General features: G+C 47.0%; 1 protein-coding gene across 2 annotated transcripts in view; it reads left to right on the forward strand.

Moving 5' to 3' along the window:
* The first annotated feature begins 21,150 nt into the window (after positions 1 to 21,150).
* The window catches only part of sema4c (sema domain, immunoglobulin domain (Ig), transmembrane domain (TM) and short cytoplasmic domain, (semaphorin) 4C), a 102,149-nt gene continuing 97,323 nt past the window's right edge, over positions 21,151 to 25,976 (forward strand). The window contains exon 1 of one of the 2 annotated variants that reach the window (XM_080216823.1): positions 21,151 to 21,512. The gene's annotated coding sequence lies outside the window, so the exon portion shown is untranslated. Of the gene's footprint in view, positions 21,513 to 21,544; positions 21,641 to 25,976 lie in introns of those variants that run through there. The other variant, XM_080216824.1, reaches the window with a different exon arrangement.

Consider the following 25,976-nt stretch of genomic DNA (forward strand, 5'->3'; position numbering starts at 1 on the left):
ATCGAACCCAGGTCCCTGGCGCTGTGAGGCAGCAGTGCTAACCACCATGCTGCTCTGGCAATTCCAATCAGCTGGAACTTGCGAGCTAGTATTTCACTGGAAAAATAGTTTGTTGATATTCAGCGTCTCGCTACTTGTCTCACCCTCCCCTGTCAAACCAAGCTCCAGATTTGGGGTAAATGGGGAGAAAGTTTGAGGATTAAAGCAGAGCGTGAGTACTGTTATGGAAAGGAATGTGTTCACGTTGGTTGTAAATGATTCTCTGTTCCGTAAGCTATCTGTGACACAACCTCCTGACCCAGGCGAGTATAATAGTTCGAAAGGAAAATGTACCTTCCATGCCCTTGAGTGGCATCAAAATGTAATTTATTTTTACTCACCAAATCTCCGCTGACATTCACTGTGAAATTAATGGCACAGGTTCCTGCCTCTTTGTAGAAAGGCCTGGATGGGGGCTGTGGACAAGTACAAAATTACAGCAAAATTACTCTGCGGAAGCAAGCTGGCTATGCACTGTTAAAAGGATGAGAATGTTTTGGGGGGTATATATTTGTTCAGGTTTCTGCACCAATTCCTGTTCAAGTGGTTTATCCCTTCTTTAAAATACCAAGTAGAGCATCCACCCCCACCACACAAATGGGAATACCCACTTGAGTGTCTGGTGTCCGGCTTCACCCAGTACGTTGGTTATCTCCCCCTCTCCCTGATGGATCTCCCCATTCTCCCACCCAGATTGATCGTTTGGCTATCTCGCCCCTCCCACAGATATTGATAACACTGGGTCTCTGCCCACCTCCCCACACCCCACCTGCCCCACCCTTTCATGCAGGTATTGACTGTGTGGGCTTAACTGTCCAGAGATGTGGAGGTTAGGTGAATTGGCCATGCTAAATTTCCCCTTAGTGTCCACGGATGTGTAGGTTAGAGGGATTAGCGGGGTAAATATGTGGGGTTACGGGGATAGAGCCTGGGTGGGATTGCTGTCGGGGCAGACCTGATGGGCTGAATGGCCTCCTTCTGCTCTGTGGAGTTTCTCTGATTCTATCTCTCCCCTCTCCCATCGACATTGATCATGTTGGGTGTCCTCCACCTTCCATAAATACATCTCCCCCCGCCCCCCCACAGATATTGATTGCGATGGGTTCCCCGCCCCACAGGTATTGATTACGATGGGTTCCCCGCCTCCCCCCCCACAGGTATTGATCGTGTTGGGTCCCTTCTTTCTCTCAGAAATGCTCAATGTGTTTCGGAATATTCTGTATGGACCACGAGTTGATGGCATTGTCAATGGGAAGTGAAGTGCCTCTTGGAATTTGTCTCCATTGGAACTGTGGGGTCTTCGAATCATAGAATTCCTGCAGTGCAGAAAGAGGCCATTCGGCCCATCAAGTCTGTGCTGATAAAAATCCCACCCCAGGCCCAATCCCCACAAACCCACACATTTAGCCCACTAATCCCACTAACCTACACATCCCAGGACACTAAAGGGCAATTTAGCGTGGCCAATCCAGCTAACCCACACATCTCCTCAGGAGGTTCACAGGAATGATCCCTGGAATGAAGAGTTTGTTGTATGAGGAACGGTTGAGGACTCTGAGTCTGTACTTCGTGGACTTTAGAAGGTTGAGGGGGGAATCTTATTGAAACTTAGAGAATACTGTGAGGCCTGGATAGAATGGACATGGAGAGGATGTTTCCACGAGTAGGAAAAAACTAGAACCAGAAGGCACAGCCTCAGGCTAAAGGGACGATCCTTAAAAACAGAGATAGGGAGGAATTTCTTCAGGCAGAGAGTGGAGAATGTGTGGAACTCTTTGCTGTAGAAGGCTGTGGAGGCTGGGTCATTGAGTGTCTTTAAGACAGAGATAGATTGGTTCTTGATTCATAAGGGGATCAGGGGTTATGGGGAAAAGGCAGGAGAATGGGAATGTGAAAAATATCAGCCATGATTGAATGGCAGAGCAGACTTGATGGGCCGAGTGGCCTCATTCTGCTGTTATGCTTCATAGTGTGGGAGGAAATGAGAGCACCAGGAGGGAACTCACACAGACATGGGGAGAATATGTAAATTCCACACTGGTAGAGACCCAAGTCTGGAATTGAACCCAGGTCCTTGGAGTTGTGAAACAGCAGTGCTAACCACTGCACAACTCTTTGTCTCTTTCTGGTTGTATCACAGCTTGGTCTGGGCTCCTGCTCTGCCCAAGACTGCAAGGAACTACAAAAGGTTGTGAATGTAGCCCAATCCATCACATAAACCAGTCTCCCATCCACTGACTCTGTCTACACTTCCCGCTGCCTGGGCAAAGCAGCCAGCATAATTAAGGACCCCACACACCCCGGACATTCTCTCTTCCACCTTTTTCCTGTGGAGAATAGATGCAAAAGCCTGAGGCCACGGACCAACTGACTTAAGGAACAGATTCTTCCCTGCTGCCATCAGACTTTTGAATGGACTTACTTTGCATTAAGTTGATGTTTCTCTACACCCTAGCTATGACTGTAACACTACATTCTGCACTCTCTCATTTCCTTCACTATGAACAGTATGCTTTGTCTGTATAGAGTGCAAGAAACAATACTTTTCACTGTATGTTAATACATGTGACAATAATAAACCAAATCAAATCAGATCAGTGTCTCCCATGGTATTAAGTGGGGCTGACCTTGTCATATGGAGGTTACACTTGTGCCAGGTTTCCATGGAGTGAGAAAGATTTTTCCTTATTTGTTTGGTACTGACTGGAATATGTATTTGTTTGAAGACTTCAGCATCTCCTGAAATGTCCTGTCCTTGGTCTCATATTGCAGGTGAAGGATTTGGTAGCAGGACCTGGGCTAAGTGGCAGGAATTATTAAACCGGAACAGAGTCTGGAAGGTAATTGCATTCAGCTGCCACTTTCCCCGGGTCTGTTCGCAGCTCATAATGATTCAGTCTGCCATCGTGCTGCAGACTCAAATCAAGCTACAAGAAAATAATCCTGGACTCAAACGTGCGTCGAAATAATCAAATGTCTTTTACCATTTTGTTTTGTTGGGACAAATATTCACCCTTTCCATCATCCCAAACAGCAGCATGTCACAGATTACTCAGTGAATAACAATGGTGTCCCAGCGATGTCTAAAGTCATGAGGGCTCAATGGACAAGTGTTGCAGTCGTACCTCATTGCTCCTTGATTTGATTTATTATTGTCAAGTGAATTAGAATAGGCATACAGTGAAAAATATTCTTTCTTGCACACTGTGCAGACAAAGCATACCATTCATAAAGTAGGAAACGAGAGAGTGCAGAATGTAGCGTTACAATCATAGTTAGGGTGTAGAGAAAGATCAACCTAATTAATGTGAGGTAGGTCCATTCAAAAGTCTGACAGCAGCAGGGAAGAAGATGTTATTGAATCAGTTGGTGCATGACCTCAGACTTTTGTATCCTTTTCCCAACAGAAAAAGGTAATGCTGTCTGCTTTCCCGAGGCAGTGGGAAGTGTAGACGGAGTCCGTGGACGGGACGCTGGTTTGTGTGATGGATTGGGCTACATTCACAACCTTTTACAGTTTCTTGCAGTCTTGGGTAGAGCAGGAGCCTTACCTATGATACATCCAGAAGAATGCTTTCTATGGTGCATCTGTAAAAGTTGGTGAGAGTTGTAGCTGACGTGCCAAATTTCCTTCGTCTTCTGGGAAAGTAGAGGCATTGGTTGGCTTTCTTAACTATAGTATCAGCGTGAGGGACAGGTTTTTGGTGATCTGGACACCCAGAAATCTGAAGCTGTCCACCGTTTCCCCTTCATCCCCATTCATATAGACAGGGGCATGTCCTCCATTATGTTTCTTCAAGTTGATGACTATCTCCTTTGTTTTGTTGACACTGAGGGAGAGATTATTGTTGCTGCACCAGTTCACCAGATTGTCTATCTCTGTCTCATCGTTGTTTGAGATCCGACCCACTACGCTGGTGTCATCAGCAAACTTGAAGATTGAGTTGGAGGGGAACGTGGCCACACAGTCACAGGTGTATCAGGAATACATGACCCTTGGGCCAGTCCGGCTGAGTTTCTCAATCTTGATTGCTCTCCAGTCACTTCTGAGAAGATACGTGTTCCTGTTGCCTGGGGGACAGGGTAAGCCTGTTCACGCTGACATGTGAAACATGATGACTGTCAGTCGGTGAGAGGCTCAGTATCAGGAGAGGGGATGGAACAGCACACAGACTGTTACAAAGAACAGAGGAACAGGCCCTTCGGCCCTCCAAGCCTGCACCGATCATGTCGCCCTACCTCGACCGACTACCCCTATCCCTCTATCCAGATAAGTCTTAAATGTGGCTAACACATCTGCCTCAACCACCTCACTTGGCAGTGCATTCCCATGTCCCTACCACCCTCCTCCGCACATCCCCATTGAACTTTTCCCCCTTGATTCGAACTGGTGCCCCCTTGTAATTGTCATTTCTGCACCTGGTAAAAAGCTTCCAACTCTTCACTCTATCCACACCCCTCATAATTTGATAGACTTCTATCAGGTTTCCCTCAGTCTTCATCTTTCCAGGGAGAACAATCCCCGTTTATTCAGTCTCTCCTCGTCGCTCATACCCTCCGTACCTGACAGCATCCTGGTGAACCTTCTCCGTACTCTCTCCAAAGCCTCCATTGTCGACGGTTTCAGCCTTGCATGCTGATGAAGCACAGGATCAGTAATGAAATGTGGGCAGCCTGCTGGATTAGAGGCCTGAGAGAAATGATCTGGAGCTGTGAGTTCAAATCCCACTGGGGCAGCACGTTCACTCATTCTGGAGCAAAAGGTGAGTGTCAGTCACGGTGACCCGATTCTTTCTGATCGTGTCCATCAGGAAGGAAGGATATCGTCCGGCCTTCACGGAACTCCAGACTTTTGGTGACAGTCAAGAGTAGTTTTTCACCCTGTGCCTGGTCTGAGCCACTGAGGTGACATTGAGGCTTCAGCTGAATGATTTTCTTTCCAGCCATCTCGGCCTTTTGGCGAAGATGGAAGTCAGATCAAGCCTGGGAGGGGATGAAGTGCTTCATCCTGTCTGCTTGGATTTTGTTTGATCGACCCCAGGACAGGAGGAATGGTCTGTCTTGTCAGCCTGGATCTGTTTTTGCCTCTCCCCTGGGGACTCTGGTAGCACAAGCCACAAGCTTTGGGAGGAACATTGCCCCTCACCATAGAACATAGAACATTACAGCACAGAACAGGCCCTTTGGCCCACGATGTTGCGCCAGCGCTCCGAAAGCTTGTGGCTTGTGCTACCAACTAAACCTGTCGGACTGTAACCTGGTGTTTTGAGGTTTCTTACTGTGCCCACCCAGTCCAACATCGACATCTCCACATCATGACTCTGATTGGACCAAGTTGGTTCTTTGAGTGGGAATAAAGTATTAAAAGGCACAAAATAAAACTCCAGACCCACGGCAATGTGGTTGACTCTCAACTGCCCTCTGAGATTGGAGAAGGCATCTCACCATTACCTCATCCAGGGCACTAAATGTTGGCCTTGTCAACGATGTCCGCACCCTATGAATGAATTCTTTGAAAAAGCTGGTTTGGGTGACCTTGATTTCAGGATCCAATAGATTTTGATATGCCAGGGTCACATACTGAGTGATAATGTGCTGTTTGCATTCATTTACATTGAGTGGAGACTGCCTGGGGTTTTTAATGGCTGTCTTCAGACTTGATGAGTGAAAGAAGAATGAATGCATCTTAATGAAGGGGGGTATGTGGAACCTGCAAACTGTGTGGCACACTCTGTGCATCCAAACACATTCCTGATAATATTTCACATTCAGAGAGCTCTCTCCAATTTCACAGCGTGCACATCAATCTTTCAAGAAAAGAAACATTTATAATTTAAAAACATAATTTTCAGAAACTCATTTTGTTTGACTTCGTTCCTTTGGATTTTCAAAGTTAAACCAGATCAAAGACTAGACACCAGGATTTATTTACAGCCTTTTCTTTATCAGTGAACAAAAGGAGATGAACTGATGGCTCATTTGGGTATCTGTATCATCACACATTGCCGTGATATCCGCTGACGTCCTTTTATGCTAAACTGGCCGATCTTAGACTGATTGAAGGTGAAGGTGTCTGACTTCCTGAACCTCCGTCTGAATGTGCAGGCTGTTTCGATCTATAACGTCCCTTGGCTCTTCAGACTTACACCAACAGCAGCTCAGTATTATTCGAGTGCAGGCTTTGGGCTGAATTCACTTATCTCAGCCAGTCTGTTCCTTCTGTTGCTGGGAAGCTGAGATATTCCGAGTTCTCCTGGTGGGCCGTTCACGCTCCGTAAATCTGAGCTCATCTAAAACTCTGCTGCCCACCTCCTAACTCCCATCAAATCCCATTCAACCATCAGTGACAGACCTGATGACCATCGGAATTAGGAGCAGAGGTGGGCAAATTCAGCCGTTCCAGCCTGCTCCATCATTCAATCAGATCATGGCTGATTGCTCCCTGGTCTCAGATCCACCCTCCTATCTGTTTCCCGTGTCACTATTTCCCTTTATTTATCTATCTCTCTCTTAAAACCATTCAATGATTCAGATTCCACCGCGCTATGGGGCAGTGAGTTCCACAAATTCACCCCCCCCTTCTGTGAGAAGTAGCTCCTCCTCATCTCAATGTTCAATCTACCGCCTCTCAACCTCTACCTGTGACCTCTTCTTCCAGATTGCCCCACAAGGGGAAACATCTGGTCTACATTTACTTTATCAATCCCTTTTAAAATTTAATATACCTCAATCAAATCTCCTCCCATCCTTTCAGCGAGTAAAGCCCCAAACTCCTCATACATCAACACTTCCATCCCTGGGATCACCAGCATTGGCACTTATTGACCCAGCAGTGCTTTGTTTTTAAAATTCCCATCCTCATTTTTGAATCTCTCCACATTCCGGCCCCTCCATATCTCTCTCATCTCCTGCAGCTCTGTAACCCTCCAAGATCTTTGTGCTTTCCAAACTGTGGCCTCTTGTACATCTCCAATTTGAATTGCAAACACCATTGAATGCCACATTTGCAGGGCCTGAACCTTGGCATTCTCCCTCTGCCACACCATGGTCAGGACTTTAGCATCCTGCCCGACACAGGAATCTGAGCGGGTGAGGGGTAACCATGGAAAGGCCCGTCGATTTCATGATTTTCCAGCTCCACTTGCCCCAAGACTGGAAAATCCTACCCAAGGTCAATGTACTTTTGCATCGTCTGCTCGTGCCTGCTACGATTCCTGTAACAGGCGGGATGGGAAAGTCCTGCCCTACATTTCTCTTTTTCAAGATGCTCCTTAAAACTTCCCTAATTCCCTGTCCAATTATCTCCTTCGTGTAATATGATTCAGCAATGGTAATGCCATTGAATGCCAAGGGGAAATGAACAATACCGGCAGTTGGGCCATCTCTTGTTGGAGCTGATCACTGCCTGGTGTTTGCCTGGCACAAATGATACTTGCCACTTACCAACGCGAGCCTGAATGTTACTCAAGTTTTCCTGCTAATGGACACGGATTGCTTCTGCATCTGAGAAATCATGAAAAGTACTCAACATTGTTCAATCATCAGTGAAGATCTCCACTTCTGACATTGACTTGGGGAAGGTCATTGATGAAGTAGCTGGAGATGCTTGGAGCTTGGACTCTTCCCGAAGGAACTCTTGCAGCGATGTTTTGGGAATGAGATATTTGACCTCCAACACAACCATCGACCTCAGTGCTCAATGTGACTGCAGCCAGAGGAGAGGTTTCTCTCCCCCTGATTCCAGTTTTGTTTCAGCTCCTTGTTGCTCCACCCATTTAGATGGCTGCCTCGCGGTCAAGGGCACTCAATCTCCCCTCAGTTCAGCTCTTTTGTCCCATGTTGTACACGAGCAAGGTTGTAATGAGGTCAGGACTTGAATGACCTGTGGAAACCCAAATGAAGCATCAGCGCGCAAGTTATTGTTGATGACTCTTCCCATCACTTTGCTGATGATGAGACTAATGGCATAGTCATTACCGGGTTGAACCTGTTGTGGGCAGGATGTAATTGGGCAATGTCCTGCACTGCCACTTGTAGCTGTACTGGAACAGTTTAGCTGCAGTCTTCAGTACTATTGTTGGAAGGTTGGTAGGGTCCATAGCCTTTGCAATGTCCTGTACCTTCAGCCATTTCTTGACATCATGTGGAATGAACTGAATTGGCTGAAGACTGGTCACTGTGATACTTGGGACCTCAGTGGGAGGCCGAGATGGATCACTCGCTCGGCGCTTCTGCCTGAAGATGGCTAGAAAATATTATCCATGGTCCCTGCTCCTGGTCACTACACAGTGATCCTTTGACTGGTTATCGGTTACCAATGCAGACAATCAGAGGTTAGAAACGAATAATGGCCTTGGAAGGTGGCAAGATGCCCCAGTGAAGGGCTTTGGTTTGATTTGATTTATTATTGTCACATGTATGAACATACAGTGAAAAGTATTGTTTCTTGTGCGCTATGCAGACAAAGCATACCATTCATAGAGAAGGAAACGAGAGAGTGCAGAATGTAGTGTTAAAGATCTATTTAGGGTGCAGAGAAAGATCAACTTAGTGTGAGGTAGGTCCATTCAAAAGTCTGACAGCAGCAGGGAAGAAGCTGTTCTTGAGTCGGTTGGTACACGACCTCAGGCTTTTGTGCCTTTTTCCTGACGGAAGACGGTGGAAGAAAGTATGTCTGGGATGCGTGGGGTCCTTGATGATGTTGGCTGCTTTTCTGAGGCAGCAGGAAGTGCGGACAGTGTCAGTGGATGGGAGGTTGGCCTGCGTGATGGATTGGGCTTCATTCATGACCTTTTGTAGTTTCTTGCGGCCTCGAGTAGAGCAGGAGCCCACACCAAGCTGTGATGCAACCAGGGAGAATGCTTTTCTGCAGTGCATCTGCAAACATTGCTGAGGGTTGCAGCGGACGTGCCAAATTTCCTTCGTCTGCTGAGAAAGTAGAGGCAGTGGTGGGCTCTCTTAACGAGGGGGACCAGGACAGGTTGTTGATGGATCCTAAAGACTTGAAGTGCAGAAAGGCAGCATGGAAATCAAGGCGAAAAAGAGATCTCCCACAACTGAAGCAGGTCACTCAGTTGGATCACAGCTGCATCCTGTGGGTCAGGAAGGCAGATCTCCACCATCTTCTTTCAGGGCCTCTCAGGAGAGACAATAAATGTCAGCCTTTTTTTGCAGCGACTCTCACATCCCCTGTAACTCATCGAAATCTCACTCTTCGACCGGATGGCAGCTTTCCTGGGAAATTCTGTTGCTTTGAGCTTGCCTGCTGTTTGCTTATTTTCCCCTTTATAATGAGGCGGCCGTGAACAGCATGCGAAGCCTTTGTGATACGAGTGGGGGTTGTAATTGGACATCAATGGAGCAGCCCACAGGACAGAAAGTCAGTGAATCTCAGCAGGAGTGCACTGCAAGCCAAAACAAAGGCCTTCACTCTTACCTCCACTCCAGGGTCACAGAGCTGAATGGGTGGCAGGCGAACAAGTTAAGTGTCTTTTGCTCTGCAATTGTGATTTCAGGAAAAGCAACCTCCTGAATGTCACTCAGCTCCAACACCCCACGGAGGTGGAGAGGGGGGTGGGGAAGGTTCAGGCACAGAACGTTCCAAGTCTCGTCACTCTCCACTGTCACTAAACCCAGACGAGACGAGTCAGCACTTTGTTCATTCCTTCAGGCGACTGATGGGTGGAGGGAGAAGGCGCTTGGTGGCGTTGGTACCTTGAGCTGACTGGTCTGGTCCCAACATTAACCTGAAGCCATCGAGTGATAGTTCCAAGCAGGCACAGAATTGATTTTTGATTTGATTTATTATTGTTACGTGTATTAACAGACAGTGAAGAGGACTGTTTCTTGTGTGCTATACAGACAAAACATACTGTTCACAGAGAAGGAAATGAGAGAATGCAGAATGTCGTGTTACAGTCATAGTTAGGGTGTAGAGAAAGATCAAGTACAATACAAGGTAGGTCCATTCAAAAGTCTGATAGCAGCTGATGGAAGAAGCTGTTCTTTGTCCAGATGTTTAAATGTGTTTTCACAACCTACAGTGAATGGGAACAGCTTTTCTTTGTTTGACTAATCCACATGAGTCACAATCCTGTCTGCCTTGATCAGATATCCCCTCAATCTCCTTTGCTCCAACAAGAACTGAGCCTCAGAGTTAAAATTCCATTCCCCTTCCAATAAATCTCCCGTGCACCTCACAAGAACCTCGAAAGGTGCGGTGACCCGAATTGAATGTGGTACTCCACTTGTGGCCCAAGTGCATCATTTCAAACAGGGCTGGCAACCAAATGGAAGGCTTAGCTTCCGGTTTCGAAGAAACATCTCGCCAGAAACTACGAAGGATCTTGAACGAAGCCCAGTCCATCACTCAAACCAGCCTCCCATCCATTGGTTCCATCCACCGATCATTTCCTGCTGCCTCGGGAAGGCAGGCAGCATAATCAAGGACCCCACGCGCCCCGGACATTCTCACTTCCACCTTCTTCCGTCGGGAAAAAGATACAAAAGTCTGAGGTCACGTACCAACCGACTCAAGAACAGCTTCTTCCCTGCTGCCGTCAGACTTTTGAATGGACCTACCTCGCATTAAGTTGATCTTTCTCTGCACCCTCGCTATGACTGTAACACTACATTCTGCACTCTCTCCTTTCCTTCTCCATGAATGGTATCCTTTGTCAGTACAGCACACAAGAATCAGTACTTTTCAATACATGTGACAATAATAAATCAAAACAAAAATCAAAAAGGAAGTGTAGTGGAGCAGGCCTGCTGTTGCACTGAGGAAGGATCCTTTGTGTAAGTTCAGTGCCCATTCTCCGTTCGATGACGGTAGATGGGGAGGCACCTCCGGGGTTAGTATTTACTGAGAACTCGCTGATCTGAACGAAGAGAGGTCAGCCAGCAAGCTCACCGAGGGACTAAGTCAAACTCTGTTGTTCTGCTGGAGAAACTCAGCACCTCAGGCAGCATTTGTTCAGAGAGAAAAACAAGGGTAATGTTGCAAATCCAACAGGATTGTTCTTCGGAACAGAACGTCCGGCTCATCAGTGCAGCGTCCAGATCTTGCTGCTGGGTTTCGAAAGTTCTGGAGTTCCCTCTTTAAACCTCTTTGTATCTCCATCTCCTCACCACCCCCCCTGCCCCCAATCTCTCTCTGCTGATCACATGTGTGAATATTTTCTTCTGTGTCTCTGTGTGGAAATGTGGTTGGTAATCAGTGCTCCTATGAAGCTTTATGAAATGCAGGGCCTTGTATGAATACAAGTTATTGTAGACACTGGATCATTGCAGTGTGGAGAAGACCCATCAGACTGGTCCCATGTGAAGGGATATGAATTATGAGGAAAGACTGAGACACTTGAAAATTTCAGCTTGAAGTGTCGACATCCGAGAGATGATCTGGAGCGAGTCGGGCAATATTGCTTTGGGGGCGAAATGCAGAATATTGACTCTTGCAAATCAGCAAGTAGGCAATAGGAAAATAGTGAAATTCAGGATGAGTATCAAGGTTGATTAATGAGTGGACGTTGAGGAAGTGGAGGGAAACATCTCGGACTCATTTTTGAGACAGTTTGACGTTGAGAAGAGGGCTTCAGTGCCCTTTTTGTTTTGGTGAACTTGGATTTGCCTTCCCGGTCCACAATTATCTGCTGACTCAACCAACATGTCAAATTTCTTTTATTTGCCTTCCTCCTTTATCGTTGGAGTAATTTCTCCGAGAATCATCGGACCCAGTGCCTCACCCGAGGGAGCATTGTTAATCAGCCGAGACAATGCAATCTTTCTGCGTGGAAGAATCGCAGTTCCTCCAGACGGCAGCATGGCGAGATTTCTCTCACGTGCACCCAACATTGCAAAGGTCCACCTCACTATAAAGTAATGGTTGACAGTGGGAGAGGAGCAAGTGGAGGCCAGATGGTTCTTTGCAAGTTTGGAAGTCTACCAGACAAGTGTGTGGCCAATTCGACCCAGAGCAATGACTCTCAGTCCAGTGCCAGTTAGATGTGAATCAGTGCTTGCCTGGGTGGATCTGCAGCCTCTGTTCTTGGTAAAAGTCAGAGAGAACAGCAGGCGTGTAATCAATAAGACTCACCTTGTTAAAGGCTATTTGACAAAGTCATTCAGCCCTGGTGGGAGTGAAACTTGGCACTGACGTATGTTGCGTGGAAAATGGATTGTCTGTCTGCTGAAGAGAGATTTTATCCTTAGGTCTCTTACCTTCCTCTAAAAAGGGCACTGACCTATTCTGAGGCACAGTTCCACAGCATACCTCCTCCCATCAGTCCCGGTTTGCACGGTGAATGTCAGAGGAAAGTCAGACTAGCTCCTTTCGCAACCTTGCGACATGGCAGAGAGCTTTGAAACCAATGGTGTACTTTTGGACTTTCGATATTGTACTGAAACAAACTGCCAATTCACACACAGCAAACTCCCACACTCCGATAACGACAAGTTAACCTGTTCTTGTGATGTTGGTTGAGGGATAAAAATTGATGAAGACATTGGGGAGAACTCCCTTGTTGTACCTGCCCCTCGGAGTGGATCATGGGACACTGCAAAAGGAGCTTTACTCTATATTGAACCCACACCATTCCTGTCCTGGATTTGGTGGGACAGTGTCGAGGCAGCTTTACTCTGTGGCTAATCGTGCTCTACCTACCCTGGGGATGTTTGATGGGACAGTGTCCAGGGAACTTTACCCTATTTCTAATTGTGCTCCACGTACCCTGAGAGTGTTTGATGGGCACAGTGCAGAGGGAGCTTACCCTGTATCTAATCTGGCTCGACCTACCCCTGGGAGTGTTTGATGGAGCAGTGTCAAGGGAACTTTACCCTGTTTCTAACCAGTGCTCAACTTACCTCACGAGTGTTTGATGGGACACTGTCAAGGGAACTTTACTCTGTATCTAACCTGTGCTTTAGGTACCCTGGAGATGTTTGATGGAGCAGTGTCAAGGGACCTTCCTCTGTAACTAATCTGTCCTTTACATACCTTTGGGATATTTGATCGAGTCGTGTCAAGGGAACTTTACTCTGTATCGAACCCATGTTTAGGTACCCTGGAGATGTTTGATGGAGTAGTGTCAAGGGACCTTCCTCTGTAACTAATCTGTCCTTTCCATACCTTTGGGATATTTGATGGAGTAGTGTCAAAGGAACTTTACTCTGTATCTAACCTATCCTTTACTTACCCTGGAGATATTTGATGGAGTAGTGTCAAGGGAACTTTACTCTGTACCTAACTTGAGCTGTATAGTACCTTGAGAATGGAACATGTGTGATCCTCAGCATTAGTAACCCTGATAGTGAGGTACACAAAGGAACATCAAAAGTGAACACAGAAAATAAGTAGAAGCAATGATTTCTGATGGGTCTAATGAGTAGTTTCAGGAAGGCAGTCTCTCACAGGCAATGTCTCCTTCCAATCCAAACAAGCTGTGAAAAATGTAAAAATGCAGTGTTGCCTTGGAGACTTCCTTCAAAGGGTCCCTGCACTCTGCTGCTGCCTGTCTCATCTTTAATATATGCAGCTAGAATGGGAGAGAAACACACGTCTCAACAAACAGGCCCTTCATGATCAGAGAGACATTTGCCTTGCAAGACAGATGAGAAAGAGTCATGAGCATGTCAATATCCACAATGCATGACTGTGACACTGCCTGAGTAACATTCATCTGCTTTACACCAAAAATAAATCGTCTGGTCACTATCGCACTCTTACTTGTGGGAGCTTCCTGTGCACTAATTGTCTCTATTTCCTCTGTTATAACAGTGACTGCACTTCAGAAACATACTTTCTCGGCAGTGAAGTTCAGTCTGTGAAAGGGGCTGTATAAGTGAACATCTTTTTTAAAAAAGTTTATTTATTATTCTCAAGTAGGCTGACATTAACACTGCAGTGAAGTTACTGTGAAAATCCCCTAGTCGATACGCTCCAGTGCCTGTACACTGAGGGAGAATTTAGCACGGCCAATGCACCTGACCAGCATGTCTTTCAGAGTGTGGGAGGGAACCAGAGCACCGGGAGGAAACCCACAAAGACACGGGGAGAATGTGCAGACTCCACACAAATCCAAGCTGGGCATTGAATCCGGGTCCCTGGTGCTGTGAGGCAACAATGCTAACCACCGCGCCACCCTTGTTACATTAGCTTGTATCTGTCTATTGATCGCTCTTCCACAGTTGCAGCAGCTAATGCTTACCTCTGGCCTCAAAAGATAGGAGGTGGGAGGGAAAGCAACAAGGAACTAGCTAACTTTACCAGCAGTCCAGTGGTGAAAGACACTAACCTGCCATGCTGAGCATGCAGACCACAAAGGGCACCAGTCCGTCTGCACATGTACTGTGCCCAGTTCGAGGCTGAGGCTGTGATGAGGGCTGCGTTTATCCCCTGGCATTCCTCAGGATTGGAAAGCTATTAACAGTGATCCCCGCTCCATTGATGCTTGCTGGAAACCGGACATTAGGATGGGAATTGGGTTGACTTTGGTTATCTTGGTGTTTAGGTCAAGCAGAATATCGAGTGCAGAGTGCCAGCTCACCTGCACGTTGGTCATTGGGTACAAGACATAACCTGGAGAAGACTACAGAGTATATCTCGACCGTGGAATATTCAGCCCAGTGTTCATTTAATGTGCTGTCTCTTTAGTGTACTGTACATTTGATCCAAAATACATTTACTTTGCAATGAGTTCATTGAGAATATATCAGGTACATGAATCCATGCAGAATACACCCAGCGCACAGATTAAATCCTGAGAATATTTAGTGTAATGTCTAGGATCCTGCCTGGTAGCCAACAGAAAGCAATCTTTTCCTCTGCTGTTCACAGCAACCATTGTTTTACTGTCTTTCTCCCTGGGATACTCTTCCCCCCCTCTCTCTCTGTTCAGGGTCTCGGAGTCAGTAACTCCAACAGGAGTAAGGTGAAGCACTTTCAGTGTGGAGGATATTACATACCGTTCCCGGCACAGCATATCATATACGGTGCATCAATATACGATATGTTGGTGACAACACATTTAGTGTCTGGTGTAATACTGAGTACATTCAATATATGGTTGATGGTCAGTGTAAGAATTTTTAGTGCGGCATGTCTTCAGTGGACTCATTCAAAGTAAAAAATGGTCAGTGTATTGTAGATAGCTTTCTTTACACCAACACGATATCACTCCCCTTTTCTCTCCAATTATCATCCCTGTGTAATATCCCACTTCCCCTCCATATTCATTGTCCCCTCTCTGAACATTTACTCAGTAAATCCCTTCAGTACGGTGCCATCCCACCCACTGAGATGATTCCAGTTCAGTTTACCAGTGGCATTTTCCCCAGATGTGGTTTGTTATGAGTACCAGGTTTTCCAAGATGGTCATGTTTTAAACTGACTGCTTGTAGCTTCTTCTCTGTTGTGCACCCATGGGTGCCATTTTGTGCTGTTCCAACGTGGCCACCTTGAGAAAAGCTCACCATTTGATCCTCATGAGAGGTCAGATCCTGAACTGAGCCGTGAGCCCCCCTGCAGTGGGGACTGTCCTTGGCTGCGTGGTTTCAAGTGTTTGCATTTGGCCTGGCTGAGCTATACTCATGATGTGGAGATGCCAGCGTTGGACTGGGGTAAAGACAGTAAGAAGTCTCACAAGGTTAAAGTCCAACAGGTTTATTTGGTAGTAAACGCCACTCGCTTTCGGGGCTCTGCCCCTTTGTCGGGTGAGTGGGAAATTCTGATCGTTAAACAGGACATGTAAAGGCACACACACAGTTCACAGAATAATGATTAGAGTGCGAGTCTTTGCAGCTAATCAGTCTTAAAGATGCAGACAATGTGAGTGGAGATAGCAATAAGCATAGGTTAAGGAGATGTGTATTGTCTCCAGACAATACACATCTCTTCAGCCTGTACTCGTCTGGAGTTCTGCCTGTTCCATGGAGCAACGTCTGTTTCTATCAGGGCTCTATTTCAGTCTGTGGGTACTTTTTAAAAAATGTATTAATGTTACAAGTAGGCTTACATTAACACTGCAATGAAGTTATTGTGAAAATCCCCTGCTTGCCACACTCCAGCGCCTGTTCAGGTACACTGAGAGAGCATTTAGCATAGCCAATCTGCCTAACCTGCACACCTTTGGACTGTGGGAGGAAACTGGAGTACCCGGAGGAAACCCACACGGACACGGGGAGAATGTGCAGACTCCACACAGGCAGTAACTCAAGCCGGGAATTGAACCCGGGTCCCTGGTGCAGTGAGGCAGCAGTATTAACCACTGTGCCACCGTGCTGTCAAGTGGCAATACTTGGGACATAGTTTCTGCTACAGACAAAATGGAAAAAATATTATGTTCGGAAAACTGTCAACATAGCAGTTCTTAACAGTTTCTGGCAAGTATTTCTTTAACTTGATAGACAAGGACATTATATTCTGTGATGTATATCACTGCATTGTACACTTATGTGTACAACACTGTGTGTCTATCATTGGACAAACCAGTGGGGTGCATATCCCGTTCTAATCATTGTACATGAGTGAGATTGTGTGTCTGACTTTATGTTTTATCCTGTGTAAGCTTGTGTGTGTGTCTGTGTGTGTGTCTGTGTGTGGGTGTGTGTGTGTGTCTGTGTGTGGGTGTGTGCACATGTCTGTGTGTGTGTGCGTGTCTGTGTGTGTGTGTGCGTGTGTGTGTGCACATACACATTTACGGTAGAGAAGAATTGGCGAATGTGGACTGGGAGAGCGCGTTGGAGGGAGGGTCTGTTGAGGAGCAGTGGAGGATCTTTAAGGAGATCTTTCTTGGTGCTCAGCGGAAATTTATTCCGATGGTTAAAAAGGACCATAGGAGGTGAGGTAATAAGCCGTGGATAACGAAGGAGGTGAAGGAAAGTGTTAAATTAAAAGCGGAGGCGTTTAGAGTAGCTAAGAGTAGTGGGCGAGCAGAGGATTGGGAGGGGTTTAAATGTCAACAAAGATTGACAAAGAAGTTGATAAAGGAGGGTAGGAGAAACTATGAAGCTGGGCTAGCGCTTCATATAAAAAAGGATAGCAAGAGTTTTTATAAATATATAAAAAGGAAGAGGCTGGCTAGGGTGAACGTTGGTCCCTTAGAGGATGAGAAGGGGGACTTAGTGGTAGGGGATGGGGATATGGCAGAGGTCTTGAATAACTTCTTTGTTTCGGTCTTCACGGAGGAGGACGTGAATAATTTGCCGGACGTTAGAGATGGAAAGGTGGTAGGACTGGAGGGTCTCGATGACATTACTGTTACTAGAGAGGTGGTGCTCGACAGACTGGAGGGGCTGATTGTGGACAAGTCCCCAGGACCGGATGGAATGCATCCGAGGGTCCTGAAAGAAATGGCGGAGGTGATAGTGGATGCCTCGGTGGTTATTTTCCAGACGTCGCTGGATTCCGGGGAAGTGCCGGAAGATTGGAAAACGGCTAATGTTACGCCGTTGTTTAAGAAGGGTGCCAGGTAAAAGGCGGGGAATTATAGGCCTGTTAGTTTAACGTCTGTGGTAGGTAAAATGTTAGAATCCGTCATCAAGGAGGAAATAGCGAGGCATCTTGAGGGGAACTGCTTGATAGAACAGACACAGCACGGTTTCCTTAAAGGGAAGTCGTGTCTGACAAATTTACTGGAGTTCTATGAGGATGTGTCTAGGGCAGTGGATAGAGGAGAGCCGGTGGATGTGGTCTTTCTGGATTTTCAGAAGGCGTTTGACAAGGTACCTCACAAGAGGTTATTGCAGAAGGTCAGGGGGCATGGAGTTGGGGGTAGAGTGTTAGCGTGGATAGAGGACTAGTTGTCAAATAGGAGGCAGAGAGTGGGGGTCAATGGGTGCTATTCGGATTGGCGGATGGTGACTAGTGGAGTGCCCCAGGGGTCGGTGCTGGGGCCTCAGCTATTTACCATTTATATAGATGATCTGGAGGAGGGAACCGAGTGTAGGGTGTCGAAATTTGCTGATGACACCAAAATTGGTGGAAAGGCAAATTGTGCGGAGGGTGGGGAGAGTCTACAGAAGGATCTAGATAGGCTGGGCGAATGGGCCAGGAACTGGCAAATGGAATTTAATGTTGGCAAGTGCGAGGTGGTCCACTTTGGTAGGAATAATGGTAGGAAGGATTATTACTTACGTGGCGAAAAACTGCAGCAGGCGACGGTGCAGAGGGACCTCGGGGTCCTTGTGCATGAGTCGCAAAAACCCAGCTTGCAGGTGCAGCAGGTGGTCAGGAAGGCGAATGGGATGCTGGCCTTCATCACGAGGGGGATTGAATATAAAAGTAGGGAGGTCTTGCTGCAGCTGTATAGGGCATTGGTGAGGCCACAGCTGGAGTACTGTGTGCAGTTTTGGGCGCCGTACTTACGCAAGGATATTTTAGCCTTGGAGGGAGTGCAGAGGAGGTTTAGTAGGCTGATGCCGGAGTTGAGGGGGTTGAGCTATGAGGAGAGGCTGAATAGATTGGGATTGTACTCGTTAGAGTTTAAAAGAATGAGGGGAGATCTCATTGAGACGTATAAGATGATGAATGGGATGGATAGGATAGAGGTGGAGAGACTCTTCCCTCTCAGAAAGGATAGTAGGACTAGGGGGCACAGCCTCAAGATAAAGGGGGGGTGGTTTAGAACGGAGTTGAGGAGGAACTTCTTCACTCAAAGGGTGGTGAATCTCTGGAATTCTCTGCCCGTTGAAGTGGTGGAGGCTGCCTCGCTAAATATTTTTAAGATGCGGGTTGATGGGTTTTTGATGAGAGAGGGGATTAAGGGTTATGGGGAGAGGGCGGGAATGTGGAACTGAGCCACGACAGATCAGCCATGATCTTATTGAATGGCGGGGCAGGCTCGAAGGGCTAGTTGGCCTACTCCTGCTCCTATTTCTTATGTTCTTAACTTCAGCCTTCAAGCAACTAACATTTAACCTCTTTTATTCTCAAGTCTCCAAGTCAGTACTTTTGGAAACAAAGAATTGTCAGGCAGTAATCTTCCACAGCTCCCACTTTGTCCCCCTCCTCTCTAAGCTTTTGTCTATCTCTCTCTCTCTCTCTCGCACTCTGCCCCCTGTGTGTTATTTGTCGGGAGGCAGTGGTGTATCGGTATTGTTTTCAGACTAGCAGTTCAGAGACCCATGGTGGTGTTCAGGAGACCTGGGTTCAAATCCCATCGTAGTCGATGGTGAAATTTCAAATGGTTCCCCGCATGGTGGCACATTGGTTCACACTGCTGCCTCACAGCCCCAAGGACCTGGGTTCAATTCCCAGCTCGGGTCACTGTCTGTGCGGAGTTTACAAATTCTCCCTGTGTCTGCATGGGTTTCCTCCGGGTGCTCCGCTTTCTTCCCACATTCCAAAGATATGCAGGTTGGGTGGATTGGCCATGCAAAATTGCCCCTTAGTGTCAGAGGGACAAGCTAGGGTAAATCCATGCGGTTATGGGGATTGGGCCTGGATGGGATTGTGGTTGGCGCAGACTCGATGGGCTAAATGCCTTCCTTCTGCACTGGAGGATCCTGTGGATGGGGGTGACACTGCTGCCTCAAAGCGCCACGGTCTCAGGTTCAGTTCCGGCCTCAGTTCAGTGTCAGTGTGAAGCCTGTACATTCTCCCTGTATCTGTGTGGGTTTCCTCCGGGTCCACCGGTTTCCTCCCACACGCCAAAGATGTGTGGATTAGGTGGATTGGCCATTCGAAATTGAGCCAATGTCAGGGTAAATGTTTGGGGTTATGGGAAGAGAGCCTGGGTGAGACTGTGGTTGGTCCAGAATGGCCTCCTTCTGTACTGTAGAGATTCTCTGATTTTCCCCTTTATTCTTTCTGATTGCTGAAGTTCAATCTTTCCGAACCTGGTTGAGTGTCCTCTCCCAGTCATCTGCTTCCCAGTCAGATGAAGGGATGAAGATTCAATAAAGCAGTGGGGTGGGAGAGGGATGTCTGAGAGGTCCGGGGGATGGATGATTTGGAAAAATCATCCGACAAACACAGATTCAAATGTGTCCGTTGGAGAGCAAATTGCACAATTGTTCAAAAGAAATAGAGGGAAGGAGCCAGGGGAGTGGCAGGAAGAACTGAAATAAAAGCAAAACACTACGAATGCTGGAATCTGACAAAAATAGAAAATTGCTATAATGAAATCTCAGCAGGTCTGACAGCATCTTGGAAAGGGGAAAAGAGCCAATGTTTCTAGTCTGGATGACCCTTTGTCAGAGGCTGGTTGGGTCATCCAGACGAGAAATGTTGGTTCTGCCCCCCCCCCCCCCCCCAGGTGCTGTCAGACCTGCTGCGATATTCCAGCATTTGCTGTCTTGGTTTGGGCAGGATGGAAGAACTTTTACACTTCTGAATTTTACAATTTTTACAGATGCACCATAGAAAGCATTCTTTCTGGTTGTATCAAAGCTTGGTATGGGCTCCTGCTCTGCCCAAGGCTGCGAGGAATGACAAAAAGGTTGTGAATGTAGCCCAATCCATCACACAAACCAGCCTCCCATCCATTGACTCTGTCTACACTTCCCGCTGCCTCGGCAAAGCAGTCAGCATAATTAAGGAACCCATGCACCCCGGACATTCTCTCTTCCACCTTCTTCCATCGGGAAAAAGATACAAAAGTCTGAGGTCACGTACCAACCGACTCAAGAACAGCTTCTTCCCTGCTGCTGTCAGACTTTTGAATGGACCTACCTCACATTAAGTTGATCTTTCTTTGCACCCTCGCGATGACTATAACACTACATTCTGCACTCTCTCCTTTCCTTCTCTATGAACAGTATGCTCTGTCTGCAGAGCACGCAAGAAACAATACTTTTCACCGTCTGTTAGTACATGTGACGATAATACATCAAATCAAACTGGCTTGATTTTGAGGAGAGCTGGCACAGATTCGATGGGCTGAAGGGTCGCACTGGCTGTGCAAGAATCCTGCGTGTGTGGATGTGACCCTGTGTTTATTGGGATAGTGTGTGTGTATGTGACGCTGCCTTTCTGTGTTCATACTGTATGTATGTTTGTGTGTGTTACTGTCTCTCTCTCTCTCATCAAGTTACACTGTCTCTTTAAATGGGCGCGCCTGGCTTGGGGGCTGGGTAATGAGAACAAGTTGGCAAGAAGAGGTTGGAGGAGGAGGGGTGCGAGCTGTGTTGGAAAGGAGCCCTGAGCAGTGTAAGATTATCCCATTTCCTTGTCGGAGAGAAGATGTTCTGAGAGAGAGGGAGAGGGAGATGCAGAGGGGGTGAGAGGAGCAGTCTGCAAGGTTTTCCTTTAGCCACTGAACAATAGAGTTTGGGACATCTGGTCATTTTTTTCCTTTAGCCTGGGATTGACTTCCCTACATCATTGCTCCAGCTTCCCTGTCTCCCAGCCGGGACCGACCTGCACCCAGAGACTGTCGATGCTGCCGTTTCGGAGATAAGTTTCCCCAGGACAACCCCCACCAAAAAAAAAATCCAGCAGAAGGAGAGAGATTGTGGCCGCAATTCATTCAACTCGGGTAAGGAGCATCTGAAAGTGGGACTGAAATCTGTGATTGTACACAAGACAAACGCTGGCTCGCTTTTTGTTTCGTACACTGTAGCTCGTTTTAAAGGAGAATGATGTGTAACAAATCCTGCAGTAGCGGTAAGAATGGGATACATTTTTGTTCCAAGTATGTTTTAAGTAGTCTGCTTTTATTTTCTCTCCCCCCCGCCTTTCATGATTGCCTTTCCAGTCTTGCTCTAATTGTACCAGGACAATATAAAGCCAGAGCCATGGGCGAGACCTTCATTCAATAGCTGGACAAACACCCCACCCATCTTAATAAAGATGACCACGTCCCTGTGGCCCTCAATGTTGTAATTTGTAAGATTGCTTTCACAGCAGCCTCCTCCCCCCCCCCTGTCTTTTTTCCCCCATTGTTATATTTGCAGCGTGTGTTTCTCTAATAAATACATGTATTTGCCCTGTTTTGTGTGGGGGTGGCTTTGTTTGGGGAGGGAAGGGGTCCAGTTTCTGGAGACCCTCCCAACCAATTGTGTTGTGGCTGTGTTTGCTTTTATTTTCTTGTAGGGGTGATGGTTTTTGTGTGAGGGAACGCCGATCCCTCTAAATGCCAGATTTGGGGGGGAGAGAGAGAGAGCGAATGGTTAAATCCAACAGATAAAATGGGGCGAGTGCAATAACAATTGCCAGATTTAATTGCAGATTGATTCGATAAAAGGGGAGCTTGTGGAGAGGGGAAATATGAAATGATTTTTAGTGCTGGCTCAGAAGGATTAACAGGAGAGAGAGAGAGTTAGACCTCCCTTTGAGTGTGGCAGACTGTGTGTGCACCTGAATCCTGTGTGTGTGTGTGTGTGTGTAACACCTATTGTCCTGATCTACATAATATTTGTGAATCCAGCGAGCAGTCAGATGGAACAACACGGGAACAATTTCCTCAACGCAATCTCTACTGCTTTTGTCCATACACGCATACACACACACACACACATATATATATATAATAAAGAGCTTAGAAGGCTGTTGTTAAAGGTTGTTTTGTTTGGAAGGAGTGTTGGGCTGTGCAGCAGGGGAGGATCTTTGTAACTTCAATCGGGCTATTTTGTTTCAAACTGCGTGTGACGCAATTTCATTTAAAGCCACAGTGTTGGAAGATTCTTCACAAGAATCCAGACAATACTTGGGGGAGAAAGCATAAGCTGCCATGTTAAATTGCCCCTTAGTGTCCCAGGATGTGCAGATCACAGGGATTAGTGGGTTAACTGTATGGGAATACTGAGATTGGATGTTGTGGGGTGGGGGAGGGTTAGGTGGGCTTGGGTAAGGTGCTCTGTCAGAGGGTCAGTTGCAGACTCGATGGGCCGAATGGCCTCCCGCACTGCAGGGATTCGAATCCAGACTGTGAGCGAAATGTGCTGCAGTGTCACAGATGGTGTCACTCTGGCACTTCATCGATAACTTGGTCCAAAGGAGTCTGTACGTGGCACAGTGGGTTAGCACTGCTGCCTCACGGCTTCAGGGACCTGGGTTCGATTCCCGGCTAGGGCCACTCTGTATGGAGTTTGCGCCTTCTCCCCGCGTCGGCGTGGATATCCTCCGGGTGCTCCAGTTTCCTCCCACAGTCCGAAGATGTGCGGTGGAGTGACCATGCTAAATTGCCCCTCAGTGCTGGGGGATTTGCAGGGTACGTGGAGTTAATGGGGATAGGGCCCAGTTGGTACTGTTGTTGGCATAGGCTGAATGGCCTTCTCCACTGGAGGAATTCTATGAATTATGACAGCGGGTTTAAGAAACATGTGAGATGCTGAGGTGTGAGGCAGCTGAAGATCAGACCAGCAGTGGTGGAACAGTTTAAAAATGGGAGTGTGTGAGAGGCCAGAATTGGAGCAAAGTGGAGAGAGACCAAAGACAGGGAGCGGACAGAGATGTGAGAGTTCAACGCAAGTGCCAATAAAAGGCAGAACTGAACTGGGAGCTAGTGTATGTCGACCACAGGAGTAATGGGTGAAAGGGACTTGGTCAGAGTTCCAGTGTGGGCAGCAAAGGTTTGGAGACCTCGGGTAGAAAGGTGAAAATGGAAGACTGGCCAGGTGGTGCATTTTTCAATAGTCAAGTTTGGAGGGTAATGAGTGAGGGTTTCTGCAGCGGAGGAACTGAGGAGCGCAGTGTCACAGACAGAAGTGATCTCAGTGCAGATATGAGGTAGGAAGCTGACTGTGGGCGTCCCTCACCATGTTATAAACATCCAAGGTCCAGCACGGAGAGGGATGGAAGCAGACGCACAACGGTGGAGTTTGTGTCGGGGTCTGAAGACCGTGACTTTGGCCTCCCTGATATTTAGATGCAGGAGATTCCTTGATCTGTAGCCTTGCACTGAGGTAAAAGCCAAATAGACGCTCGTGATCTGAAATAAAAAGTGCAGCAGGTCAGGCAGCATGTGTGGAGAGAGAAACCAAGTTAATGTTTGGACTCCCATCTGATTCTTCTTCAGAAGACTTTTGAGTTTCTCAGTGTCACATTTGAGTCAGTTAACTATTTAATAGAACCTTTTACAGTACAGAAGTCTGCACCCCCCCCTCCCATCCCCACAGCCCTGCATACCCTGTCTCTCCCCTTGCCAAAAAGCAATCAAATTTCTCCCTCTCCTGAATACTCCGATCAACACTCCCTCCCCATCACCTTCCTCAGAAGCCCATCCCATGTTCCAGAAATCATCCTATTCACATTGCTGTTCCTCAATTTGCCAGTTATTCTGGATTTGTGCCCTCTGCACTCTCCTGAGTGGGGGGACAGCTTCTCGTCACCCTCAGCTCGTTCATACCCCTCAGGATCGCAAAGCCCTCCACGGAGTCTGCTCCCAACCCGTTCTCCAGCCAAGGACAACAGTCCAACCCTCTCCCATCATCTCCTCGCCACTCAAATCCTTCCTCTCTAACAGCAGCGTGGGTGTACCTACGCAGGGATGGCAGAGTCTCAAGGAGATGGCTTACCATCACCTGCCCAATGGGCAGTGAATGTTGGGTGGGTGAGCAAGCAGCACTGGCATCTGGTGAAAGAACACTTTTTTGATAAGTGGAAGCAACTTGCATTTCTCACTCCCCAGATGCTGACCGACGCACAGAGTATTTCCAGCACGTGCTGTTATTATTTTGTGTTGTCGACTGCAGTCCGGATGTTCCAAGGTGGTCCCATTTAGTAGTTCCAAGTGTGTGGGTCGTACATAGAGCAAATTTATCTTCAGATTCCTTCCAGGGCAGGGACAGCATGGGCCAGGTACAGGATCCCAACAGTGCAGTTGTACTCCAATCTCAGAGACCAATTGCTACCTGTAGTGGAATACTTTTACGCTTCCAACTCTGGATCTCTTGATGAGGTTACTGGGCTGGGACAGTTTGCTGCTTTGAGCCTGTCCCATTTAGAAGCTGCATTGAGTTCCTCCTGTGTCAGACCTTTGATTTGATTTGATTTATTATTGTCACATGTATTGGGAGATAGTGAAAAGTATTGTTTTTGGCATACTATGTAGACATCGCATAACGTTCATAGAGTACGTAGGAGAGAAAGAAAGAAGAGGGTGCAGTATATGGAGTTGCGGTCGCAGCTACGGTGGAGAGAAAGATCAGCTTAATATAAGATAGACTTATTCAAGGAAGTTACTTTTCACAGTAACTTCATTGCAGTGTTATTGTGAGCCTACCTGTGTCAATAACAAATAGCACTTGCTTCTGACTATTAGCGAAACAGAGCCTCGGGCATTCGAGCACCCAATCTGCTGTTTGAGTGTCGGATACACATGGTTTGGAGTTGAAACAAGTGTTCCTATTGTTCTTGGATAGGTGTGTTCCCTCTCACAGTGATGTGGTCCAAGCTGAGATAGCTGGTGTTAGCCAATATCCAGTAGATGTACATGTTGTGAGTGCCAGTTTACTGGAAATGTTTCCTGCGTTTGGTGCCAACTCATGGCTCCACCTACTTGGCTTAATAAATTTCTTCATTCTGATAGCAGTCAGGGGCAGAATATGCGACATCTGTCAGCGTGATTTGATTTATTGTTGTCACTTGTATTAACATACTCAAGAAACAATATTTTCCACTGTGCCAAACAGACAATGCATACCGCCCATAGATAAGGAAAGGAGAGAGTGCAGAATGTAGTGTTACAGTCATAGCTAGGGTGTAGAGAAACATCAACTTAGTGCAAGGTAGGTCCATTCAAAAGTCTGACAGCAGCAGGGAAGAAGCTGTTCTTGAGTTGGTTGGTACGTGACCTCAGACTTCTGTATCTTTTTCCTGATGGAAAAAGATGGGAGAGAGAATGTCTGTAATGTGTGGAGTCCTTAATTATACCGGCTGCTTTTGCTGAGGCAGCGGGAAGTGTAGACAGAGTCAATGGGTGGGAGGCTGGTTTGTGTGATGGATTGGGCTACATTCATGACCTTTTGTAGTTCTTTGCGGTCTTGGGCAGAGCAGGAAC

This window comes from Carcharhinus amblyrhynchos, chromosome 34, assembly GCF_965287045.1.
Source record: "Carcharhinus amblyrhynchos chromosome 34, sCarAmb.v2.hapA, whole genome shotgun sequence".
Lineage (NCBI taxonomy): Eukaryota > Metazoa > Chordata > Chondrichthyes > Carcharhiniformes > Carcharhinidae > Carcharhinus > Carcharhinus amblyrhynchos.